This window comes from Cebus imitator, unplaced genomic scaffold (genome assembly GCF_001604975.1).
Source record: "Cebus imitator isolate Cc_AM_T3 unplaced genomic scaffold, Cebus_imitator-1.0 Scaffold291, whole genome shotgun sequence".
NCBI classification, from domain to species: Eukaryota; Metazoa; Chordata; class Mammalia; order Primates; family Cebidae; genus Cebus; species Cebus imitator.
Window position 1 is genome coordinate 1,830,725 of NW_016107606.1, and position 20,348 is coordinate 1,851,072.

Below are 20,348 nucleotides of genomic sequence, written 5' to 3' on the forward strand. Positions count from 1 at the left end.
AAGCATTATTGTTGATAAAATTAGACTGTTGATTTAAACTAAATAGGAAATACGACCAAATCTGCGAGAGGAGCGGGGCTCAGTGGAAGTTGAGGTTGAAACTTCAGGCAGGCACGGAAAGCTGGGATGGGCCTTGACCACCTTGTGTGTGTGTGTGTGTGTGTGTGTGTGTGTGGCCAAAGTGAGGATATCTGTGCCAAGGGCACAGACAGCAGGGCTGTGCCTTACCAGGATGCCCAAACTGCCTTTGTGTAGGGATTGTCTTTCTTTTAAAAGTGGCCTTCACTTCTAAGAACTGGTAAAAGGCAAACATGCTGTTGCAGAGACACAATCACCCTCTTGCTTCCTCCTATTTTTACTTCTCAAATACGAACACACACCGGAAACGCCAGTGACTCTCCCCTCAAACACCAGCGCTGACCTGGGTTCCAAAGCAGAAGAGTCCCCCAGCGATGCCTTTGATGCCGAGGTGATTGGAGCCGGGCTTCTGCCTGCTTTCATCACAGACAGGTTGACCGGATTAGGATAATACCTCTGCAGTGGGCAGTGTGCAATCCAGCTCTATGCTGTGACAAACGCTTTATTACCTGAAGCAAAGCCTTCTTGGCCTCACATTGACCGGGATGTGAGACTTTTGTTGTTTTTGTTGTCTCTGACCTGCTGAGGCCAGACTCTTCCCAAGGACTGAAGTTCAGAGAAGCATCCCTGCCTAGCGGTGTGCCTCAAAGCCTTTATTTACCACTCCAGGCATTCTCTTCTCTTTCCCCATCTTTCTCTGGGCCCCTGGAAACTGCATCATGGGAATCCCTCACCTTCTGGCTTTCCATAGGGTTCAGCCAATGGGAGGCACCAATAAGAGACCATGGGCACAAGGAGAGGGAGAGGTCAGTGTGTTTATTCCCTCCCTGCCAGGCTGTGGGCTGGCAGTGGCTTTCTCTACCTAGATGCAGAGCTCCCCTTCAGCTATAGCTACAGCCCCAGCTAGAGTGCTCTCTGGGCTTAGGGCCCCGACTTTGTCCCTTCAGGCACTGGGTGGTCATGGACCCACTGACGCTGCTGTGCCTCGGATGCCTCACCATCCTTTCTTGCTTCCTTTCAATGTGCCTTCGCATCTAAATTGTTCCTTTGTTCAACTCTCCTCTAATGCCCCCATTTGAGTGTGTCTTCCTTGCAGGGTTCTGGTGTATATAAGTGATAAGAGCTCCTATGTGGAAACCAGAGGCCTGGGATGCAGCTGAGGACCTGTCACAAGTTCATCATGTGACTTTGGGCAAGTTGCTTCTCCTTTCTGGACTCAGTTTCTTTATCTGTGAAATGGGGATGGTGATTAGTTGACTTTTCAGCTGAAACATGCGATGATTCTGTTTTCACTCACATAGTGAGCAGAGCTTTGGAAGAAAATAAACACGGTTTGAGTCCTGGCTCTGACACTGAGTAGGTATGTGACCTTCACCCAGTTACTTAACCTCTGAATCTGGGTTGACATTACTAGTAAAACAGAGACAATAACCCATTCCTTGAGAGTTTCAGGAGAGGATTGAATGAAATGACAGTTGTGTGAAAGCAGCTAGAGCAGTTCCCATAACACAGGCGTCATCCAGTCCACATGGGAACCCTTCTCTTCTTTCCCGGCTTTCCTGGTGGGGACATACCAGCGTGAGGGACAGGAAGTTTGTTGGCTCCACAGGTTCCCATTTGTCCCATCTCTAATACTGCTTATTTATTTTGCCGACAGCTCAGCCCTCGGACTTCCTTTCCTTTATCCTTTCCAATCTGTTTAGTCTTTGCAGACTTCTCATTAGAGTCATTCCTTCAAAAAGAGAGTGGGACTGTGGTTCGCTGAGGGAGAAAACCAGAACATGGTGCTGCTTGGCTGGCCTGCTGTTCTGACCAGCACAGGGGGTCTCTTTCAGCTCAGCTCCCTGGGACCGTTGATACAGTTCAGGGACCTAACCCTTTCTGCTTTAGGCAGATATCATTTTTATAACAGAGATAGGGCCCAGATTTTTCATGGTAATTACTAGGACCTAGATTTTAGGCCAAAAAGAACTCTCACCCAGCTAGTCGTGCCCGGCCCCAAACTTGTCAGAAGTGATTATGTACAGAGTTTTTTTTTTTTTTTTTTTTTTTTTTAAGTATGTAGAGAGGGGGCCAGGCATGTGGGCTCATGCGTGTAATCCCAGCACTTTGGGTGGACGAGGCGGGCAGATCACCTGAGGTCAGGAGTTCAAGACCAGCCTGGCTAGCATGGTGAAACCCTGTCTCTACTAAAAATACAAAATTAGCCAGGTCCGGTGATGGGTGCCTGTAATCCCAGCTACTCTGGAGGCTGAGGCAAGAGAATCCTTTGAACCAAGGAGGTGGAGGTTGCAATGAGCTGAGATCGAGCCTCTGAACTCCAGCCTGGGTGACAGAGCAAAACTCCATTTCAAAATTCTTTTTAATACTTTAAAAAGTATACTTTATAGACTTTTTAAAATATTAAGTGAGACTCTTGAAATTTTTGCTTAAGGTTTCAAAATTTAAGTGTATGACCTGCTGATAGGCCCAGGTATAGACAAAACCATGAGTGAAAGGAAGTTTATCAGTGATATTCTTCCATTCATACCCAGTGTCTTCTTTTTTTATTTCAGCATCTCAGTCTGCAGAGGCTCAATATCTGTACCTGCCCGTAGTTGACTAGAGAGCCCTCGCAGTGATTTTTGGGGTCAAAGCGGGAACCCATAATTCTGTCTCCATTGAATATAAACATATCTGCCTTATGTCTATCAGTACCCACTGAATGCTTCCTAAGCTTCTTAATATTGAAATATTTTAAGTGATTCCAAATTAAATTTTCTATATACTGAAAGAAAAAAAGGCTCCTGGAGCACACAGCAGCCCAGTCGCTGGCATGGTGTCTCCGTCCTGCTGCGGCCAGTGGGAGGCAATCCGGCCAGGTGCCTGCTAGCTACGGGCGACCCAGACGGGGACAGTGGAAGGAGTGCTGCATGCAAGCAGACAGCCGGTGTGGAAGAATGGCGGTGAGCCACTCAGTAAAGGAGCAGACCATCTCTGAGAATAGCCTGATCATCCTACTGCAGGGCCTCCAGGGCCAGGTAACTATAGTGCACCTGCGGGATGAGAGCATGGCCAGTGAATGCATAGTCAATGTCAATGCTTTCATGAACATCTGCCTGGCCAAACTCACCTACAGGGACCATTGGTGGCATCAGGACAAGCTGGATGACCTCTTTATGACAGGCCGCAATGTCCATTAGGTCCTCATGCCAAATGATGTAAATATCACCTCTACCAATGAGTAGCAGCTGCAGATTATCCACTGCATGTGGAACTTTGGTGGCAAGGGCCAAGGCTGGTGGGAATTTCCCTCCAAAAACTATAAGTGAGGCCCTCAGCAAGCCTGGTCCCAACTCGGGTTCCTCTGGTGTTCTCTGGAGCCAGCTCTCTGCCCTCACACCCTGTCCAGAGCCTGAGAAGAGAGCAGGGCCAGCCCAGAAGCTGGTGTCCAACAGACACCACCTGTCAAAGTGGTCTTTCACAGGGTTCCACCTCCCAGCCTCAGTCTGGGACCCAGGATCCTATCTATCTGTGGCCTTGGGGTAGGTGACAATCCCCTTTTTGATGATGTGAATCTATGACTTATTGATTATGGAATCTGTTAAGTAGTTTTCAATTCTACCAGTGAGAATAATTAAACGTGCTCAGCCTGAGCCACCTCTAAGTGTCAAAAAAAATCATCTTCTAGCTTTCTAGTCATCTTCCTATGCACAAAATGTCATTGTAGTCTTTCTATAGTAATTTCAGAAAAAGTATCAGTCACAGCTCCAGACTTAAAAAATATAAAGTATGTTTGCATACTCCAAACAAATGAAGATAAAATATTCTCTCACAGTAGCAGTGCAAACAAGAGCTAAGTGCCCAATAGTGGTAACAGGCATTGTTGAAGTTTAAAAGAAACAAAGCTTGATGTGGTAGATAATAAAGACTGAGTTTAGAGAGGAAAGGGAGAAATTTATTAGTTCCCCCCCTTTTTTTTGAGATGGAATATTGCTCTGCTGCCCAGGCTGGAGTGCAGTGGCACGATCTCGGCTCACTGCCACCTCCGCCTCCCGGGTTCCAGCGATTCTCCTGCCTCACCCTCCCAAGTAGCTGGGACTACAGGTGTGAGCCACTGAGACTGGCTCATTTTTGTATTTTTTTTTTTTTTTTAGGGAGATGGGGTTCCCCCATGTTTGGCCCGGCTGGTCTCGAACTGCTGACCTCGTGATTTGCCCACTTCAGCCTCCCAAAGTGCTGGATTACAGGTGTGAGCCACTGTGCCCAGCCTCTTCAGTCTCCTTTAAGCCCTGAAAGAGAATCAGGCCTTAAAGGATGAGTAGGGTTTATGTGCATAGAAAGGAGGAGGAAAACCTATCAGAGACGGCACGGGGTATGGGAGAAATGACACAGAATCTAGAAATGGCAAAGAAAACAGAAATCTGAAAGTAGACCTATTTGGCTAAAGTGGAATGTTTGAGAAAGTAGCTAAGGTAAGATTGGAACGGTTGGTTGATGCTGATTTATGGAAAAAAGGCTGGATTGTGAAACTGAGGAACACAAGATTTCCCTGCAGGTAATGAAGAATTCTTGGAATTTTCTAGCCAGGGAGCAGCATCTAGTAGAAGTAGGCAGAATGATTTTGACTATGGGGTGTTTGCCTTATCTGTCAACTAATTCATAGATTCAATCAACACCAGTTGCATGAACTTTCCTGGGGGCTAATTCACTGGTCATGATTCAGCACTGATTATTATGTTCTAGTTCTTTCAGAAGTCAAAGGAGACTTAGCCCTTGTTTTGGGGAAAGCTTCTTATTCATCAAGACCAAATAGTTAATCTGAAGATGAAGAACAAGTAACTAACCATTACAGTAATTTTTTTCAAGAAAATATTTCTGTTGTAAAATTAAACCCAGATAGAGAAAACCAAACAAAACAAATGTTTAGCTTATTGAATTATACATTGAATACCATCATTAACTACCACCTGCATCAAGAAATAGAATTGCTGGCTACCTGTGTAACCTCCTTTCATATCCCAGTCTAACACAATCCCTTCTTCCCTCTGAAAGTAACCATTATCTTGACTTTTATAATAATCACTTTTTTTCAACTTTAACAGTCTTTTATTACCAAACCCTGTGCAACTGGGTAACTCTAATGCAGCTAAAAGCAAAAATGGCATTGCTAACAAGATCGATGATGGAAGGGCAGACCCATAAAGATTGTCTCTTAAAAAAAGGATTGGGAAAAAAACATATCTGCATAAGTATTTTTTAAAAATTAGAACTTTTCAATGCTACAGAAAAAATATCTCAGAGTGATTTCAATTCATGAAAATCAGCATTTGGCAGCTTGTGCTGACTTAGAAACCTGAACTCAGGACAACTCTAGGAGAAAATCACCCCCACCCACTAAAAAAAAATTCCCTGTTTTCCTCTTCCTTGTTTAAATTTCACTGTGTATTTCACAAAACACCCAAAGAATAACAAGACCCAGGTCACTTCTGTCGGCCCCTGTCTATCTGTTCAGGTTCATACCAAATGTCCCTTAGAAATTTTCACCTCTATTACGATCAGGAAATTGAGCCCTAATTTCGGGGTTGGATTTCTAGAAACTTGCATAACATCCTCATGCTTCCTTCCAAGAGGGATCTGAGGGCTCCTTGAAAGATCAAGGGGGCAGTGTACCTGGCAGAGACTAGAATGCCTGCTGGGCTAGGAAAAGGGTGCCTTTCTAAGCAAATGTGCCCCAATACCTTGTAAATGAAAGTCTAACCAGGCAAAACCAAGGAGCAGCAGGCACTGAACTATGGTTGTACCTAAACGTGCCTATCTCCCCACTTTAGCCATACTGGTAAGGGAGGTAAAGAGAGCCAAGTGAGTATTTGACCTCACCTGTCGTCTGAGAAATTTGCATATTTTAGGCCAAAGCTGTGTTGCTGAGAAAGTCATTTGGTCAAGGGCTAGCCTTTGCTGTGTCTGGCTGGATAAAGCTGCTATTCTGGGCAGCCTGTTTCATGGCTGCTTTACAGAAGCTTTTCACCCTTATGCTGAATACTTAAGATTAATAGGGAAATTTTCAATTCGACTTCATACCTGATGAATACTTTAACAGCAGCTTCCCAGTAATGGTTAATGGAGACAGACTAGCTCCCAGCTGAGGATCACAGCTCCTTCCAGTCAGTAGGCTTCTTGCCTGACTTCTGTAGCAGCTCACTGGTCTTAGAAAAGTGTCTACATCCAAAGAACCCTCTGTAGACTGACAACAGGGAGAAATGAGCCATTTGCAGTGCATGGTGCCAATTCCTATTCGTGGCACTGCCCTCTTCTGAGCATAAGAACCCCAGAGCTAGAAGACACAGCCATTGGCCTTCTGGTTGAGTCGGGACACAGCTGTATTAGCAGATTGCTCCCAGCCTCTCCTCTTATGAGAATTGGCTTGATGAGCTGGAACAGTGAGGACAGCTTTGAGTAGAACATCTTGTTTGGCCCACCCAGATAAATCTTCATGGTTAGAATGAGCAAAACCATCCATGTCTATAAACAGCTCTTTATAAATGTTTTCCAAACTGGGCAGAGGTTGAACAGGTCTTTGAACGCTAAAGCAGAGCCCATGAGCTTGTTGGGGTCCATGATATGGATCCTGTCTTGGAATGACAACCTTCACATCTCTTATATTACATATCTGGGTCCAGGTGAAGATTTGGTGTGGGAGAGGATAAAGAGTATAATGTTTACTTTCTACTGCAACAAATGACATGAGCTTTATAAAATACGGTTTCCCAAATTCTCTGCTGAGGTGCTTCTTCCAAATCTCACCAAAGCTCACGGCCATGTTGCAGGTGTGAGTCTGAGCAGGGCTGTGGCCATGTTTCTCTGAACATGGAACAACTGCTCTGCTCAGTGCTCAGTGGTAAGGAGGGCAGTGTTCCAGGCTCGCCTTGCCCAGCCTGGTTTTTCTTGGCAGGGCTGGCTACCATATGCCCACTGTCCACAGCTATGGCAGCCACACTGGTCCCAGGTCAGTGGGCTCGGGACTGTGGGCATGTCGCTTTCTGGCAGGCTAGGGGAGAAGAAAAAGTAGAAAGTCTTCTGGTCAATCACACTGGAGCCCAGGAGGGGACCCATGAGGCTCACCCTCGCTGTGGCAGTCAGCAGTTGGTCTACTTTCTTGCATTTATGTATGATTTGATTATTCAAGTATGCATCCCTAAACCGTATAGTTTAGTCTTGCCCATATGTATTTGTACATATATATATTTTAACTTGATGTGATTTTCAGGTCTCTTTTACTCTATGGTTTTCTATTCCACCTCTTTCTCTTTCTTATAATTTATTTGTTGACAAACCTGGCCTATTTGACTTGTCAAGTTTCCTGCAGTCTGGATTTTTGACTGCTCATTTATGGTACAGTTCAACATGCTTCGGTACTTCCTGCAAATTGAGACCTGGATCAATAGGTCTGACCTGACACAGGTTGGATCCCTTAACAAGATTAGAAGTGGTGTTGGGTCTTGTGTCTTCATCAGAAGATATATGATGTCTGGTTTTTACTCTTTTCTATTATTTGTTGAGGTAGATGCTCAATGTCTACATTCGTTCATTCATTGGGAGTAGAAAGATATAAAAATAGTAAAATTTAAATCCTGTATTTTGTTTTAATTTATTATCTGAGATATTGTTATAAAAAGACTCTTTGTTTCATTTACTATTTTGTTACCCAGTACTATTCATATAGAATAAGTAGAATAAATATTTATTTCCTTTTACTTGCCTAGTTTTAAAATAAACTGGATCATTGTTTCTTCAGAAGACGACCAATTTAAATATATATATATGCATGCTATTATGAACTGTTGGGTTTACATATATTTGATGGGTTGCAATCTATTGCAAAGCTCAAGTCTTTGACCAATGGTAACCTCTTCAAGGTACTTTATGACTTCATTTGACATGACCCTCATAGTTTTTGACAGTGTCCTCCTAGCTTCATGTCAACATGTTCTAAGCTCATTGTGGACATACCCTGCCTCAGACTTGAAATCAGCCATTTGTCCAAGAAATCCTGGTTTAGCTCAATGGGAAATGGCATTTGAAGACCAAATTCAATGTAGAGAAACTCATTGCTATTGGATTGGCCTTTATTTCTAGGTCCCTTTAATCAAAAGAGCTGAAATTACACAAATATTTCATGAGGTTGTACTGATACTTCCAAATCAGATTTGAATCTGCATGGTGTTTAACATCTTCTATATTACCTTAGTAGTTCCTTTGTCTCACCTTAAAATCTTTGAAGGCACAGTTCTTAAAGACAATAGGGAATGATAGAACATCCCATAATTAGTGTTTGCTTTTTTTTTTTCTACTTTACATGTACAATATTCTCAGAATAATAGTACTAGTACTATAACAGGCATTTTTATTACTGAAAGCAGATAAAACTTTTTTTCCATATGCTAATCATGTCCCCATTTTTGTAAGTGTACTATATTTTCATTTTGAATCATACAGGCATTACATACTAGAGCCTCTCTTTTAACTCCTTATTTTTTATCTATAGGTAACTATATAGCTAATATTTACCAGCAATTCCCATCTGAGACTTGTTCTTTAGTAGATTTCTTAGGAGGGGTTCATGGGAACAGTATTCTCGGAATCTTTACAGGTTATTAGCTGTTTCTGATTTTCTGGATATAAAATCCTTAGTTCACATTTTGTCTCTTTGAATGTCTTAAATATACTACTCTAATGTCTTCTGGCATAATGAATTGCTGTCAAAAAATTGAAGATAATTTATTTTTCTTATCAGATATATGCTCTGTTTGCCTGGATATCCAAATAACTTTTTTTTTTTAATTTAAATACAATAATTTTTCTAGACTATGTCTTGGTTTTGGTCATTCTGGGTCAATATTCCCAGGTACATGGTATATTCTTTCAGTATACAGTTCAAATCACTTTTTTTTTTTTTTTTTTTGGTATCAGAGAAACTTTTTGAACTATAATTTTCAATACTGTCTTTCAATACTTTGTTTCCCTGAGGGTCCTCTCTTCTCCTGTTTTCTTCTTCAGGGTCTCTTACTAGTGGTATATTAGATCCTTTTTGCCTGTCTTGCAGTTAACTCTTTAAGTTCCAATTGTTTCACTTTTTTGATATTTCATCAGAGATCTGGGCAAATGTATGCCCATTTAAAAACTGATTTCTAATTTTGGGTAGTGATTGACAGTGGCTTTTAAATGTTATTTTCATTTTATTAGGGGCCACTAGAGAAGCAGAACTGAAGTCTCCAATGAAAATATGCATTTACAGTACAACAGCAGGCCACTAGAATAGACAGTTTGGTGCCCCTGAGATCAGACAGTCTAAAAATCTATGGGATTAGAAATCTTTTCTTTGCATTTTCTAATTACTAAACCTTATTAGGATCAGGAAAGCTAACTCTCATCAAGCATCTCAATTGAGGGAGATTTTATTTATTGGTTTTACCATAATACTTAAGTAGTGAGGATGAGGATGGCCTTCTAGGCAGGGGAAATGATATGAGCAAATGCCTGGAAGGCAGTCAGGGGAAAACATGCTTTGTGGTCTAATGGAATACTTTTTAAGGGAGAGGAGATAAAATAATTATCTCCAAACATCCTATGTCCTTTGTGGTTCAAAGTAAAACCATTTGTAATAATAGTGTAATTTGCTGATCTCAGTGACCTGTACTCTTATTTCTGAAGTATATTAGTTTTCTATTGCTGCTATGAATTATCACAAATTTAGTGGCTTAAAACAATACAGATTTCTTTTCTTACAGGTCAGCAGTCCGAAATGGGTTTTCCTGGGCTAGCTGGAATCAAAGTGTTGGCAGAGTTCCCTCTGAGATTCTGGGAATAGAACTCGCTTTCTTGCCCGTTTCAGCTCCTTGTGGCCATCTGTATGCCTTTGCTTAGGCCTCTTCTTCCATCTTCAAATTGTATCACTCCAACCTCTGCCTCCATCACCACGTCACCTCCTGTCTGTAGTCAAAACTCCACCTGTATTTCCCTTATAAGAATACTTACGATTATATGTAAAGTCTATCTAGATAATCCAGGATAATCTCTCATCTCAACATCTCAATTTTTTTACATTTATTATTTTATTTTTAGATTCAAGAGTTCATGTGCAGGTTTGTTACATGGGCATATTGTGTGATGCTGAGGTTTGGGTTTCTAATGATCCTGTCACTCAAGTAGTAAACGTAGTACCTGATGGGTAGTAGTTTTTCAAACCTTTCTCCAGCTCCTTCCCTCCCCTCTTCTGGAGCCCTGACTGTCCACTGTTGCCATCTTTGTGTCCATATGTGCCCAAATGTTTAGCTGTCACATTAGTGAGAACATGCTGTATTTGATTTTCTGTTTCTACGTTCTCTCAGGATAATGGCCTCTGGTGGCATCCATGCTGCTGCAAAAGACATGATTTCATCCTTTTTCATGGCTGCATAGTATTCCATGGTGTACATGTACCACACATTTTCTTTATCCAATCCACCATTGATGGGCAGCTGGGTTTATTCCATGTCTTTACTATTGTGAATAGTGCTGTGATAAACATACACCATCTAAAAATCTTTAGTCACACCGGCAAAATCCTTATTGCCATATAAAGCAAGATTCACAGGTTCTGGGGATTAGGACCTAAATATCTTTAGGGATCACTATTTAGCCACTATTTAGGCCTACCACATGCATAAGCTCTTTTTTTTTTTTTTTTTTTTCAAAGAATCCCTTGTGATGAAAGGGAGTAAATTCATTTTCAGGGTGGTAATAGGGTTGAGGTCAAAATAGTCCCTGGAAACCTATAATTTCTTCAAAGACTAATGTTTCATCTTAAAAATCAATTTGAATTTTCTGGTTTACATTTGTGCTTGCTTCCTAATAAGAAGGATCACTTTTAGTGCCCCACTTTTAGTCACCAAAAGGAAAATTGGTCTGGGAAGATGTATTGTGATTTTTATTTTTCATGGCTATGATGATGCTGAACACACCTTGGAGGTAACTGTGTCTAATTTGGATGGCATGCATCACATCACAGGAAAGAGTGCAAATTAAAAGGTGTCATTGGCCCTAACTCTGGCTGACCCAGGCCTAGCTCAATAACCTGGGGGTGAGGGAGGGCCCCAGTGGACCTTTTTCCCATTCTGATTGCTTCTTGCTCAGAATTCCCCATTCATGCCCGAGTCCCATGAGTGCGGCAATAGGTCTCATTGGGGTGGGAGGTAAAGGCAACCAGTAAGACTTGCTCTTCAACTAGAAAATGAGTCCCTAGAGATTTCGAATACCATTCCCTCCACAGTATTGAGTCAAGAGCTAATCCTCAGAACACTCATCTATGGACAGAGTCTCAGAATGGACCTTTCTGGCTTTCCTGACTCAGGATTTGTAGATGAGCTCCCTTTCCCTAGAGGGCTTGCTGGGCACAGAAGCACCCTGGGCTTGGTTTCTACTGCAGAAGGAGTGAGGGGCCCTTATTTCTCCCTGCGGCTCTTTGCATTATATGTCATGCATTGTTACTGTGCCAGCTTTCTCTGAGTCTCCCCCTCCTCTCCCTCCCTCCAGCCCCTTCTGCTCTGTAACTGCTCAGGGTCACAGGACAGTTGAAATCTGACCAGCCACAGTGCTATATTTAACTTCTCCATGCATCACAGCTGAGGACTTGGCCCATACACACAGGTGCATCCACAGCCGCTGTTTCTTCCTCTCTGAGGATGCAGGCAGAAAACCAATGCCCCTGCATGGAGGGGGAGGGGGAAGGGGAGGGGGAGGGGGAGGAGGAGGGGGAGGGGGAGGGGGAGGGGACGTGGGAAGGGAGAGGCCGAGTAGTACCTCAGCCTCATGGTCTGCCCAGCCCTGCTCACTGCAGCGTGTAGTGCGGCAATATGGCAATTCATAAAATGTGACATTCATGTGTGAGGCACACTGCTGTGAGTCTGTTTTATTCCATGATAAAGATTACATCTGTCAGACTGTATCTGCTCATGATGAGGCCAGGAGGAGAATTATATCGCCTAGATTTGCTTTCTCCTTCCTCTTACTAGAGGCATCTTCCTCCTCCCTCCTATCAGAGCCAGCTGAGGGATCCCCTCTCCTGGGAGAAATCCATGGTGGACCTCCATGTGTCAGCAAAAGGATGAATTGACTTCAAATTATTTCTCTCTTTAAGAGTCTTGTTCTAGAATGGCAGAGTTTCTGTGACATATTAAAAAAGACACATTTGACCTATGTACATATACATAAATTATGACATAGGCATGTAATATACCTATATATTAAAAAAATTTTAAAAACTGACTTTGGGTTTGAAAGTTTTCAGCAGGCATTTTTGTTTCAGTTAATCACGTTTCTATTGCAGCCTGGGGACTTTTTAAAACATTCGTAGAACCCCCTATCTTGTTCCCAAAGGCTTAAGTATTATTTGATAATTAGCCTTCACAATTATATTATACGTTTTGGAGAGAAGTGTGGGCTGTGGAGGGTGGGAGGAAGAAAGTTGTGTGTGTTAGTTAATGTGGGAGGAATGAGGGGTATTATCTGGGGATTGGAGGAATGCTTATGAGAGAAAGAAGTTCACTCTGTCAAAATCGTGTTGGTTGCCAGTTCTCTGTAAAACTCTCATTTAGGATACAGGGAAGTGGGTTGGGGGACGTTGGAAACTTTCTCGCCTTTTCTAATTAAAATGATGCCAGAAAACGGGATCCAAGCAGAGGCCTGCTATACGCCATTAAAAAAAATATATGCTTTATTATACACTCTTTCTCCACTTCCCGGAACTCACTATGGGATCCAGAGAAAGGAAGAGTCCTTGTTAAAATTTTGGTCATGGTATTTTGGTCTTTACTCAACTGTGACCTTGATAGCGCAATGAAGTGATCCTTGCTACGATGACAATTTTCCTTTTCTTCTCTCTGCCTGTGTTCATAAACCGCCTGCTTCTCAATGTCCACACACACTCACATCAGCAAACTGTAGCATCTCGTGTTCTTGGTTCATGCTCTCTCACTTGCTGGAGAAAACAGTCATCTTTTCACCCTCAAAGAGGTGTATTTGCTCTGTATTTTTGTTTTGTGAAAATTGCTTCCTTTTCTTCTTTAAGGAGAAATTTTTGTTTTTGTTTATTAAATCAGATTCCAATAAAGTTGAGTATATGGCTTATTTAGAGAGAGAGAATAAGAGAGGGGTGTGTGTGTGTGTTGTGTTTGGAGTGTGTGTGTGTGTGTCTGCAGAAGATATCTGAAGGCTCCTATCACAAAAAATGATCCTCAGTCACAATGTTAAAGTAGATGATGGTGTGCGCCTGGGGCCATTTCTTCTTTACCACTTTCAAATCCAAGATGTTAGAGGATCCAGTACTCCAAGATACAGTGATATTTCAGGCAGTACCAGACAGTGGGAAAGGCTTTTTGTTTTGGTTTGTTTGCCTGCTGTTTATTACTATTGTTATTAGCTTTTGATGGGGAGGGGATGGGAATTTCTGAAGTTTTGAGGACTTCTAGAATCCAGTCACATAGAGAGCTGCCTGAGGTTAGTTGCGCTAAAGGGTTTAATGTGGGGTTTTTTGGTTGTTTTCTTGTTTTGGTCAGGAGTAGGAAACCAGCTCTAGAGCAGGATAATTTGGTTTGGATGTCTGTCCCCTCCAAATATCATGTTGAAATGTAATTCCCAGTAGTTGGAGGCAGAGCCTAGTGGGAGGTATCGGACCAATGCGGGTAGATCCCTAATGAATGGCTTGGCATCATCCCCTTGGCGATGAGTGAGTTCTTGCTGAGTTCATGCAAGAGCTGATTGTTTAAAAATGTGGCACCTTCCCCAGCTTCTTGTTCCTGTTCCAGCCATGTGACACATCTGCCCCCCACTTTGCCTTCTGCCATGATTGGAAGCTTCCTGAGGCCTAACCAGAAGCAGATGTTGGTGCCATGCTTCCTGCACAGCATGCAGAACTTTGAGCCAATTATACCTCATTTCGTTATAAATTATCCAGCCTCGGGTATTCCTTTACAATGATGCAAAAATGAACTAACACACAGGAGTTACAGTTTAAAGGCCTATAGGGGCCGTGACTGTGATGGAGATGAGTGAACCCCTCTGGGTATGAGGTAGCTGGGATTGAAGGGGACTGTGCATACAGGAGACAGAGCTACCCCACTCCAGCCCACTGCTGCCGGCCAGGGATGCTAGCCCAGTGTCAGCAGATGTTTGATTTTTTTTCTGTATTGTGATGTTAAGTTTCTTGACTTTAAAATATTGATCATACATTCAAATTAAGAGGAAAAAACCCCACTCACATGCTGCACAACCTTGGAAAGTCTGTTTACTCCTTTATGAAACAAAAGCATTAAGGTAGATGAGCTCAAAAATGACTACTTGCCCAGACCCTTTACGATTGTATGATTCCTGAGTTCAGACCTTCAAAATCCCTTCATTTTCAGTTTTTTCACACAGATGTGGGCAGATGTTCAAAAGGAGAAAAGAGGAAACAAAACAGATGGAGAGAAGGATCGGGAAGGTCTAGGTAGTGGGAGATGGTGCCTGCTCATGAGCTGCTCTCCTTTTTGGAGAAGTTTCTTTCTGTGAGTTCTTTATGAAAGCCATCTTTCCCTCCCCTGAGCCACACTAGTCCTTTTCCAATCCTCTCTTCATCAGATCTGCTTATTTAATATATTTATTAGTTGCCTACCAGGGGGCAGGCATACTCTTACGACTTCTGTCACTCTTCCACTTACAGTTACTTGAGCAAAAGGATGGAGAGAACTTTATTTTCCTAATTTCTCAGATACCAGGGAAGGAGGCTGATCTGTTGGAAGTGCACACTGTTGAGAGAAGCAGGGCGAGAAGAGGCGGAGCGGGCGGGGCTTACACTTCACAGAAAAGCGTTCGTAGTGAAGTGGGTCACCTTTTGGAGAGCCTGCACTTTGGGAGCCAGCAGAGAATGAGGTGGAGAGCCATCAAGACAACCAATGACTATGTGGCATGTGATGCAATTGCCCTCCGCTGTCCTTAGTTCTTCAACAGAGTTACCAAAGTTGTGAAGTGCTGGCGCCGGGTCACAGGCAGCAGCAGAGAAAAGGCCAGGAGTTTGCGGACGTCATGGGGAGAAATGGGGATTCAAACAAGCCTTGAAATTGCCAATTCCTGAGATGCAGTGAGGTCTCAGGTAACATTTGGGTACGCTTGGGCACATCTGGGCCCATGATCACTTGAGCCAGGCTGTGAGCAGTTTGAGAGCAGGGTCCTTGTCAAAGTTGTCTCTGGAGGATACATGGCAACAACACAGTGCTTTTGCATGGAAGGGATGTCGGTACATACTTAATGAATGAATGAAGAAAGAAAGGCCGGCAGGAAGGAATGGGAAAGCTGTTCACTGCCAGTCTGTTAACATGGAATGCAGGCTTTGCATGGAAGGACAGACTAGAAATCAGTTTGGAGAGAGTTAATTTCTGCCTTCAGCGTTCGCAGGAATGGTAATGTATGCTGGGGCAGAAAAGCATTAGTTTTTCCCTTTTTGAAACCCCTAAAAGATTTGTCTGAAGCATGTATTTAAATGGGCAGCATACAGGTGTTTTCAGAGCTGCTCCAGCCCCAGAGAAGGCCTCAGGGCAAACCAGAGAAGACGGTACTTGGTAACGAGAGACACTCCTCAGCTACTCTGCATGCTTCAGTGGGAAAATGCAAATCAACTCATTCCCGCTTTTGAGGGCAACTTCAGATAAAGGATTCCCCAGGCAAAGTAACCCCTTCAATGTACCTGACTGTCTTTCCCCATTGCTATCTTTTCCTGCAGTACCTGCAGTGTGAGCTGTCGGGGGTGGGGAGGGGTTGCGGATGGGCTGCGCAGGAGATGAGAAAGGAGTTGCATAGCAATGAGAGAGGAGTGGGAGGAGGAGAGAGAAGCAGGGGGCTCGCGCTTTTGTGTGCGGTAAGACTTTGTGGAAAAGGCCTTGAACTAGGAGACGGGATTACCTCTACTGCCTCTGCCGGCCACCAGCTGTGGGTGACCTTGAGCGAGAAGTGGGATTTATAGGCAATCAGAGCTGAAGTGAATAATGTTGGAAATCATATCAATTCCACCAACTAGTTTTTTGTTTCTGTTTTTTAACAGTTTGGAAACTGAGATTGAACAAGATATTAATGAGGAGTAAGTGGGAGGCTAGGAGTAGAATTCAGGTACCCCAGCTTCGGGAACAGAGCCCTTTCCACCATCTCAAGTATCATGCCACAGGATATCGGTACCAGCAGACATGGGTTTCCTCATTTCATAATTTGGATACGAAAGTTTAGGTGTGTTTAGGGGCTCAGTTAAGACTTTAAAACCTGAATATCTAAAAAAAATTACGGTGACTTTCCTCAACCCCTAACGTAGATAAAGTTGATCCTTGAACAACCTGAGTTTGAACAGCACTGGTCCAGTGATTTGTGGATTTTCTTCCGCCTCTGCCACCCCTAAGACAGCAAGACCAACCCTTCCCCTCCTCCTCCGTCTCCTCAGCCTAGTCAATGTGAAGACAAGGATGAAGACTTTTATGAGGATGCCCTTCCACTTAAGAGTAAATGTATTTTCTCTTCCTTATGCTTTTCTGAAAAGAATTTTATCCTTTCTACCTTACTTTTTAGCAAGAATACAGTATATAATACATGTAACACCCAAAATATGTGTTAATTGACTATTCATATTATTGATAAGGCTTCCATACAGCAGTTGGCTATTAGTAGTTAAGTTTTTGGGGACTCAAAAGTTACATGCAGGTTTTCGACTGTGTGGTGGAGAGTAGGCCAACTCCCCTAACCCCTGCATTGTTCAAGGGTTAACTGCAATTGAAAATAAAACAGTGCAAAATTGTTACACAAGTATGGGAAACTAGAATAACTGTTTTCTTCTCGTGATGACTACTATGATGGTTTTCAAATAGTAAATTCAGTAAAAACTTTTCATTTTGGGTATGTCTTTTTTAATGGTGGCTCAGGCACATGCTTTTCCTGCTTATTGGGAAATCCATTTTATATCCCTGAACGTCATTATGTACTTATTTTTGAGTGAGTGTGTGAGCCAGTTGCCTGAACACATGTTTGGGCAAATATCTTTGGTTATTTTTGTGTTTATGTGATTTTCAATGGTTTTAAGTACGTATGATTTTTTGGTGCAAATATGTATGCATGTAAATGCAGGTTTCTGTTCCCTTTTCTTGTAAAGAGTGAGGCAATCAAATGATTGCTAAAATTGTCAGGCTTTAGTTTGCTAAAAGAGACAATGTGTGTTAAAAGAAACTTTCACATGGCACGAAGGCCATTTTTTCATACCAAGTAAAAGGTATGATCGCTCCAGACGAATCTCAGTCTCAACTTGACTGGTCTGGGTTACAAAAGCATCTGGGACCTGAATTTCTAGAGAAGGTGGTTGTGTCAAAGGAGTCAAATAATGGGGAGGTTTGGTTTAGGCTTTATTGATTTTCATACTTTTCCTTTTAGAGATTCGGTCCCTTTGAATATTTCCTTGATTGGCAAGGAGTTTACTGTAGTTTTTCCTTGTTTATTTACCTGAAGCTTGCATGTATGATATACATATATTAAAAACATGACATAATATATGTTTCGATACATAAACACATAGTATTTCATATTGGTGGCTCCTTTGGTTTTGACTTGGCTTGTCTCTCCAGGGGCCTGAGCTTGGCACCGGATGTGAGGTGAGTGCTGCATATCTTGGATATAATCTATAACCTGGTGTCATTTCAGCCTCAGGCAACTGCTCCCTGCCTGCCAGGAAGACTTTGGTCCCATCTGCAGAGGAGCTCCTGCGTGTCAGTGGGAGGCCCTTCCTCAAACTGAAATCTGGAATTATTCCTTGTGATAACAAGAGTTGGGGGCGTTCACCATAGAACACCCTGCATTCTTTCTTCCCAAGTGGTTTCTCATCTGTGTTGCCAGTTGATTCTCAGAAAAGATTACTGTAATACGAAGATTGTGTTTGTTGAGTCTTTAGGGTGGGCCAGTGTTCTCAGGAGCAGCATTTATGTCTGCCACATCTCCTCTGGTCCCCAAAGGATATTTGGTAATCTCTGGAGGCTGTCACAGTGAAAGGAGAAGACTGCTACAGGCACCTAGTGGCTGGAGGCAGGGATGCTGCAAAACAGACTGTAGTGCACGGCGTGACCACTCTGCCCCCAGCAAAGAATGACCTGCTCAAAATGTCACTAGTGCTGAGGCTGAGAAACCTTGGTATGTGCCCTGTGTTCCTTTGTTACAGGTGTGTAGGTACTAATGTCTGCCACCCATACTAAAAATGAAGGGCACTGTGGCTTGGAGAGAAGAAAGGACATGACCAAGGCCATCAAGTCCCAGGTGTGCACCTGCCTGGGAGCCAGGTCTGTCTGCCTCTGAATCCTTAACTTGAAACACCACTCTTGTTGCAGAAGTCCTCAGGCCTGTCTGAGCAGCATTGCAGAGAAAGAGCTAGGATTTGCACTAAATGCAGCAAGCACCCCTCACAGAGAGAGGCGAACTGTTACTGTACCGGAGAGGCCATGTCTACTTTTTTTTATCCTGACTCACTGGATAGTGGGTTCTGTGCAAAAAGTCTCCTGTAGTATAAAATTTGTCCTTGTTTAGCCCCCTTTTCTTCTCTCTTTGCTTCATCTTACCTTTTTGATTTTGCTTGTGTTGCATCACGATCATCTTATTCTCCTTCGAAACTATAGCCCCTTCCTGAAAGGGACCTCCAGTAGCTTGCTGGCCAGCTTCATTCATTGCCTAATTGGATGATTGTCCGAGAGGGTGAGGTTATTGATTGTTGCCACCAGAAAGACCAGAGAAAAAGACAGTTTCATCTGAAACTGGACATTTGTTTTTAAATTCTTCTGATGAAAAATTCTCTGGTTGTTCAGAGTCTATGGAAACTAACAAATAAACCCGAATTTAGGTTTTAGGTTTCAGACTGTGCCAGGATTTCACAGGAAAGTTTTTCCTCTCACAAAAGCCTTCTGAGGAATTCCTTTATCAGGAGAGAAAAGCGTTCCTGGAGATCTCATTAGGTAAATTACTCTCAGATTAACATATTTTATTAATTACCTATTATGAGATCCCAAAGCTAAACAATCATAAAAACAACAGAAAGAAGTAAATATAGTTCTCAGTGACTAATAGATGCCATGAAAGACATAATCAGTGGAATCAATTATATGCATTATTATAATGAAAGGTACAGTTAGTACTTTAAAAAAATAATTAGGTTATTGGCTAAGAGGAAACTAGCCCCCCTTCATTACCTTAAAGCAAGCCCGGGAGGCTTCACTCAAAGGCTTTTAGTATAGAAATCATTTGTTTTATTGGCCAGGCAAATTAGTGACTCCATTAGCTTTGCCAGTGGGGGACCCTGGTGTTCCTAAGTCGCCAGGTGCTTTTGATCTGGTTGCGCGTTTTCTCAAATGGAAAAATATAAAGTCAGAATGATTAATCAAAATGTATACAAACTATATGTCAGACTACACGTATGGCGAAGGAAGGAGCCGAGGTGGGAGTAGTAAAATAGGTGGTGAAGGTGTGGTTGTGTGAGCGGAGTGTGTGCCGCACGTGTGTCCCGCCCAATCCACACGCATGTGTCACTGGAGAGCTGATCAACATTTCCAAATCCCCTTCCAGAACTCAACTTGCCCATCTTGCTTTGTATGTAAAAATATTCCACTTAAACCTGTAGCAAAGCTACCTCCAAAGTACTAATAAATAATATATGCAAAGTTTTTTTTTTTTTTTTCTTATCAACATAAAGAAATGTGGAGTTGTGAGGCTGGTGAAAACTCGCATTAGACAATGTAATGAAGCAGGAATTAGAACAGCATAGTTCCTCTGGCCATTATAAATGAGGACGGCAGCTACCTGGAGAATGGGAAAACTGATGAGTACAGTCTGTTGGGGAGAGCAGGAGGAAAATTTCCCTCAGGAACACATTTCAAATTACTTATTTATGAACTGATGAACTGGGAGACCACCTATGGAGACATCGGTGTAAGCAGTCTGCTGAAGACAGCTACAGAACTCCGGCTAATTGTGCGGCTGTTTTCTGTTAGAACTCCTGCTCTCCAGCTGGGCTTTGGAGGCAGGAAATTTGGGCTCTGACTACAAGTTACACTTTTCCTCTTCCTTGTCCACATACATATGTACATACATATTTTAATACACTTGAATCATTCGGTGAGAGCCTGGGACAAGGCTGCTGCTATTGGCCTGGGAGGGGCTGGAGTAGACAAGAGGTTTTAGTGCTGAGAGGCATGCAGGTTGTGCCCCAGGGTTGG

General features: G+C 42.8%; 2 pseudogenes; one reads left to right on the plus strand and one right to left on the minus strand.

Moving 5' to 3' along the window:
* Positions 1-3,017: 3,017 nt before the first annotated feature.
* LOC108285142 lies at positions 3,018-3,525 on the plus strand (annotated as a pseudogene).
* Positions 3,526-6,206: 2,681 nt separating this feature from the next.
* LOC108285143 lies at positions 6,207-7,170 on the minus strand (annotated as a pseudogene).
* Between the last annotated feature and the right edge of the window lie 13,178 nt (positions 7,171-20,348).